Genomic DNA, 6,678 nt, shown 5'->3' on the forward strand with positions numbered 1-6,678 from the left:
GCACTCAGAAATGAACTCATTCGAGCAACAAATGGCCAGGCAGGGTCAGGCTGCCACACTGTCCCTGTCATCCTCAGCAGAGTATCCTTTTTCTCATTCATTTGCTATGTGCACACAGCAAAGCTTGGAATCAAATGAAAAAAAATGTTAGATAACCAAATAACCGAGTCTGTCCTGGTTGAACCCCAAATAAGTGTAAACATACCGCCTGAGGGACTGAGGATCACTTTATAAATCAAGTACAAAACTTACGTGCCTGAACTATGTGATCTTTAATTGGCTGTGAGAGACTAACATTATTTTGTTTGTCTTTATTATATTTAATCTGTCATTAGTTTTTATATATTTTGTTTAGGCTTCGACTTCTAGGTACATGACCTTGACATTAGTGCCTAAATACCTCGTAGAAAAGCATGGTTCTCTCTATATCAACTCAGAATATCATTTATCCCACCCATGAAAGATATTTCCAACAATGAAAAAGTCATTCTAGCATACTTACCAAATTCCAGAAATCACGCCATCTGCCAGTTTTCTTCTCTGGCAGTTAGATTTTGAAACTAATAGATATCATGCATTTTCTTATGTCATATAGCTATTCTTTTCTTAACTTATATTTGTTGGCAAATGCTTTCAATTCTAGTTTTCTTTGCTATTCTGTATTCACAAATATTCTCCAGTTAGTACTTTCCAAACTTCATTTCAATAATAACTCATGCAGATTCCAATTGTATTAAAATATTTCTGATTGTATTCTGATATTTTTATTCAGTTGAAGCAATTATATTTGGTTCTCAACGGATCTAACAATTGATTGATGTATTTTAGGATTAAAACCATTAAATACAGTATTTCTTGGAAAGCCACCTAATCCAAAACTATTTAGTCGCTTAGGCTTCCTTATTTCTCAGATTTCCTTGCATGGCATCTTCAACATAAGACAAATCAAAGAAACAGAATGAGCACATCCTTCAAGTGCACACCCAGCATGACAGTCCTTAGGGAGGGAACGCGGTAGGGTGCCCCCTGGCTCTTTAAAGCTTCCCTACAAAGTAAAAAAAACTCCATCCCGTGGCTTCAAAAACAGCAAAAATTTAAAAAACCTAATTACTAACATAAATCAGCAATGACTCCAAATCTTATAAAACAAACTCAGAACACATGGAAAGGAGGTTTCCTCCGCAATCGTGTCTAATTTAGAGGTAGGTAGCGATTATAGGAAGAGAGATCCTAGCTGTGTAGCCATTACTCAGCTCTCAGGAAAAGCATGAAAACAAACAAGAGCAAATCAACAGAATCTGTGTAAGTCTCTAAATGCCTTAAAAATAGCTGATGTTTACAACTGATGGTTTGACTGTCAAAGCAAAGTTCAATAAAATCAACGAAAACTGTATTTTTCTAAAAATATTTAAAACTACAAATTTTTAATAATATAGAAACTTTAAAAAAGTTAAGGAGATTTACTTCAAAGTCAACTAGTGCAAAGAAATAACACATTACAAGAGATTTTATGAGTCATGGGAAATGTTTGCTTTCAGTTTTCAAACAAGTGTGTACATTCTGACAAATTTGAAGTGACAGCCGTATTTCTTGGAAAGCCACCTAATCCAACTGTTTAAAAGCAAATATACTGGCAAGAGTCACTCTGTTATGAACAGGGTCTCTTATCAAATGAAGGTGAGTTCTAAGCTGTTGGAAAATACAATCCTCATTTTAGAGAGAACCACGGGGTTTCAAAGAATCTCTTAGTTCTGGAATTGGGGACAACAAAACCACCTACAAAAAGTCATAAATACAACACATGTGAAGTATTTTTGAAAAGTGAAGGAGAAAAAAAGTATTCCTCTTGTGAGTACATAATGATTTACTATCATGCTATTCTAGGTACGATAATGTGGGATATGGCTAGACTGAGAGCGTGCAAGGAGGGCAGGTCCACAGGACGAGAAGGCAGCTTTATGCCTGGCAGTCTCACAGGCTAGAGACCTAAACTGCGATGTGAGGAAGGCAAGGCAGATAGGACTGGAGGGTCCAAGACCTGGAGAGGAGGAAGAGCAACGAGAAAGCAAAGAAATGAGACAGCTTCTTGAGATGCTTCCCCTCCAGACAAATGTTTTTTCTGGAAATGGAAGAGCAATATTTGTTTCCTCAATTGTAGACATGTAAACAAAAACTTTAAGTGATCTCAGTTACTAATTACATGCAGATCCTGCCTATTTCAAATCTCGTCCTGACCACCAACCTTTTCATACTCCTATAATTCAATTTATAGGACATCTCTAAGTGACTATCTTGTCAATGATGAGTGCTGAGCCAGCGTAAGGTGGATTTATCACTTCTACTCCAACAGCTGCTGAGAAACTGAGCTCCACTGCTCCTGGATCCAAATCTAGCTGCACAGTCTTCTAGGGAAATGAACCTGGGCTGTGACCTAATGGCTACCATAAAGACACTAACCATTCCTGGGTTTATGGAATTCCAAGAAGGGTGAGAACCATTTTGCATTACTAAGAAATTCTTTCAAATCACACAAAACTTTCTGACATTTCTACAGCTCCCCTTGCAAGAGTTCTGCAAATATCTGGCTTAAGAAAAAGAGATCGTAGTGCGTGTTTAAAAAATAAAATCAAGGCCTAGACATTATCCAGTACAAGGGCCAGCCCCAACCTTCACTCTCAACTGCCCCTAAACATCTGCACCCAGATGTCTCTCAGATATGGACCACTTGTGTCCAGGCTTCCTAACTTGATAAGCATGGGGATTCCACCCGGGTTGCTCAGAGAACCCAGAGCACCCTCCCTTGGCTTCTCTCCCGAGCACAGCACAAATCCAACCAGCTGCCAAATGCTGTCACTTTCACTTCTCCAGCTCTCTCATGATACTCCCCTCCTTTCTAATATACTGCCCGGACTCAGGCCCTCTTTGCACCTCTTCAATTAACACAGACAACACCGCTTGGGATCTGATCAGTCTCTTTATCTTCAAGCCCAGGATAAACTTATCTAAAACACAGATCTTAACACTCATAACTCTGTCTTCATGAAAACTGTAATGCTTCTGTGATTGAATTCAGAATAAAACCATCTTTTCATGTTTTCTTCTTTTAAGAGCATCTCAGTAAAAGTGCAGATTCCAGCTCTACCACTTATTAGCTACAAGATTCTAGACAAGTAACCTCCTTGTACCTCTGCGTACCCATCTGTAAAACAGGCATCAGCATCTCCCCAATAAAGCTGTCCTCGGGATTAAATGAGTTGATACATACAAAACACTTAAAACAGTGCCTAGCACACAGAAAACACAGGTTATCATGACTATCCCACTCCCTGCCTACCTCACCCAACAGACTTTTTGTACTGTCAGAAGCATTTGTTCATTCTACCCACAGACACGTTGAGTCTTACCTTGTATGCTAGGAGATGGAGATGCAAACATGCATAAATGTGTTCTGCACTCTCCTGCCTCCATGTCTGGGCCCCTCCACATCCTTTTTGCCCCCAAAGCCCCTTCTCATCTGCAGACATCCCACTACTCCTCATGGTGCAAACCCAGTCAGATAGGCCTCTCCAGGATGAGCCCGTGGTTCTTCCATGTCGTCTCATCAGTCCATATCTTCCTATCAGTGAATCTCCCATAGGACTTTTGGTTTGTTGTTCATAAGTCTTAACGGTCTCCCTTATGTTACAATTTCCTAAGCAGATACTATGTCTGTTCCGCTCAATAGATGGAAAAGAATGCCTCATTCTTATCTCTGTAGCACCTTCCAAAGTACCTTATACATCACATGGGAGGTCAGTCCACATTACTGAATAATTTGTGTTTAAAAATATTTATATTTCACAAATATTATATACTGTGGGCTAGGCCTACCTTTCATCTTTTCAAGAAATGTGCCTGTGTTACTTCTACTGGGGCTGCATCCTTTACCTGTAGGTTGGTGATGGAGCCAAATGTGATCTCGGTCGTCTTATAACTCTCTTGAAACTTTACACAGCTAAATATTAAAATAAAAAAAAAACTAAAGTATTGATACATGCAACAACATGTACTGATCTCAATGGTATTATGTTAACTGAAAAAAGCAAATCTCAAATGGTTATATACTGTATGATTCCATTTATATAATAATTTCAACTGTAAAATTTTGATGACAGTTGCATAACTGTAAACTTACTAAAACTAATTTAATTCTACACTTACAACATGTCAATTTTATAGTATGTAAATTATTTCCATAATGCCACTTCAGCCAAAATAAAAGAAAGAAGAAAAGGAAGGAAGGAAGGAAGGAAGGAAGGAAGGAAGGAAGGAAGGAAGGAAGGAAAGAAAAAAAGAAGGAAGAGTAGTCCTATGTTTATTTACACAGAAACAATGGGAATATACATTTACCATAACTGGAGGTGAAACTACCAAAAAGCAGATGAACTTTTGACCACATAGGTCAGGTTTAATAAACACTTTTGAAGGCCTGTGAATTTTTCTTTCAGCAACAGATAGATTAATGAAGAAACTATCAGCATCGATTCAAAAACCTACCATGGTAACTAATAATAGTCTTTGAAAATATTCTGCAAAAAATAAAAACTACATGGGCTAGGTAATAACCTTGAAAACACCAAAACACTTTTAAGATTTGAATTTCATGATCTCTGAGATTCCTTTCAGCTCTTTGATTCTGAGTCCTTTCCACTGCTTTTTGGGGGGACGGGAGAAATCACAACAAATTTAACCATTATCAATGGGCTTCCATATTACTTCCATATCATGCAAGTTCCCTACTGCTGATGTAATGCAAACATGAATTCCTATTCCTTCAAGGGCCGAAGGGATCAGATGTTTTACAACATGCCCTCTCCCATCTCCTCACTCTCTCTCTCACATCAGGTTCTACTTCCTTGCTCTTTTTAAACCAAACCTCTCATTTCCAAAGATTTCTTCCTAGAGTGGTGCAAAAACCCCAAAATCTGTATAATAGAGATCTGCAAAACATCCAGCTTACTAATAATGAATTGAAAGTCATATAATGTTTATAAGTAGGGAATTTTTATTTTATATGTGAGGCACAAAAACAGAGAAGCTACTTCAATGCTGCATTTCCATCTTTACTCATCCTGAAATACCTGTCCCCTACCCCCGTCTAAGAACATGCACTTGCCTTCTGTTTCACAAGAACAGGAGGCTGTAAGGCCTGAGTTCTACTCCCATTCTCTATGTCCCAAAATCTCCTATCTCCACAGGCTACTCTCTCCACTTGTACTCCATGCTGGTTTTTTGTCCACTGTCATTTCCTCTCCCCTGTACTTTCAGTGCTTTTTCTTCTTTGGGTACTGTTCTTGTCATCTATTCTCTTATTAAAAATCGTGAAATATGAAGATGGACTAAACATTAGATCATATAAAGAACTTTTAAAATTAGTTTCAAGTATACAGTACAACGGTTAGACATCTATGTAGTTCATAAAATGATCCTCCTAATTGCTCCCTCCCTCCCCTGGCCTTCCACCTAGCCAACATGTTAATGCTAACTACATTCCCTATGCCGTGCTCCTCATCCCTGTGACCAACTATCAACTACTAATTTGTGCTCCTTTAACTCTTCACCCCATTCTCCCAGCCCCTCAAGTCCCCTTCCCTCTGTCCATCACCAAATTGTTCACTATATTTGTGAGTCTGTTTTTGATTAGTTTGTTCTTTTTGTTCCTTAGATTCCACATATAAGTGAAATCATACAGTATTTATCTTTCTCTGTCTGACTCATTTCACTCAGCATAACCTTCAGGTCCATTCATGTCATTGCAAATGGTAGGATTTCATTTTTTTAATGGCTGAGTAATATTCCATTGCATATACAAACCATACTTTCTTTATCTAATCATCTGTTGGTGGGCATTTAGGTTGCTTTCATATCTTGGCTATTGTAAATTGTGCTGCCATGAATATTAGAGTGCATAGGTCTTTACGAATTATTGTTTTGGTTTTCTTTGGATAAAGACTCAGAAGTTCAATTTCTAGGTCAAAAGATATATTCATTTTTAATTTTTTGAGAAATCTCCAGACTGTTTTCCATAGTGGTTGTACCAATTTGCAATCTCACTAACAGTGTATGAGAGTTCCCTTTTCTCTGCATCCTCGCCAACACTTGTTTTTTGATTTATTGATGATAGCCATTCTTATATGTGTGAAGTGATATCTCATTGTGGTTTTAATTTGCATTTCTCTGATGATTAGCAACCTCAAGCATCTTTTCCTCTTTGGAGAAGTATCTGTTCAGGTCTTCTGCCCATTTTTAAATTGGATTGTTTGTTTTTTGTTGTTGAGTTGTATGAGTTCTTTGTATATTTTGATATTAACCCCTTATCAGATGTCTCATTAGCAAATATCTTCTCCCAAACAATCGGTTGTCTTTTTGTTTTGTTGATGGTTTCCTTTGCTGTACAAAAACTTTTTAGTTTGATGTAGTCTCATTTGTTTATTTTTTCTGTTGTTTCCCTAAAGGACTTATTTTTCATTGCCTGGGTGTAAAAATAGTATTGTGGTTTGGTAAGAAATTGTCCTTACTTTTTAGAGATACACACTGAGGTACTTAGTCACGAAGATACATTTTAGATAGTTCCGCATAAACAAAACTCTTTCGATGCAGAGAGTCCATCTGTCTGGTGTTGTACCCTCACCCCCATTT

The 6,678-nt window shown here is 37.8% G+C and overlaps 1 long non-coding RNA gene across 1 annotated transcript; it reads right to left on the reverse strand.

Annotated features, from left to right (window-relative positions):
• Positions 1-93: 93 nt before the first annotated feature.
• On the reverse strand, positions 94-4,250 carry LOC120584435 (uncharacterized). The gene is made up of 2 exons (XR_005648032.1): positions 3,871-4,250; positions 94-123 (listed from the first exon to the last, which is right to left on the reverse strand). It is a non-coding gene; the product is annotated as an uncharacterized LOC120584435 (long non-coding RNA).
• Between the last annotated feature and the right edge of the window lie 2,428 nt (positions 4,251-6,678).

Source organism: Pteropus medius, unplaced genomic scaffold, assembly GCF_902729225.1.
Source record: "Pteropus medius unplaced genomic scaffold, Ma_sr-lr_union100, whole genome shotgun sequence".
Lineage (NCBI taxonomy): Eukaryota > Metazoa > Chordata > Mammalia > Chiroptera > Pteropodidae > Pteropus > Pteropus medius.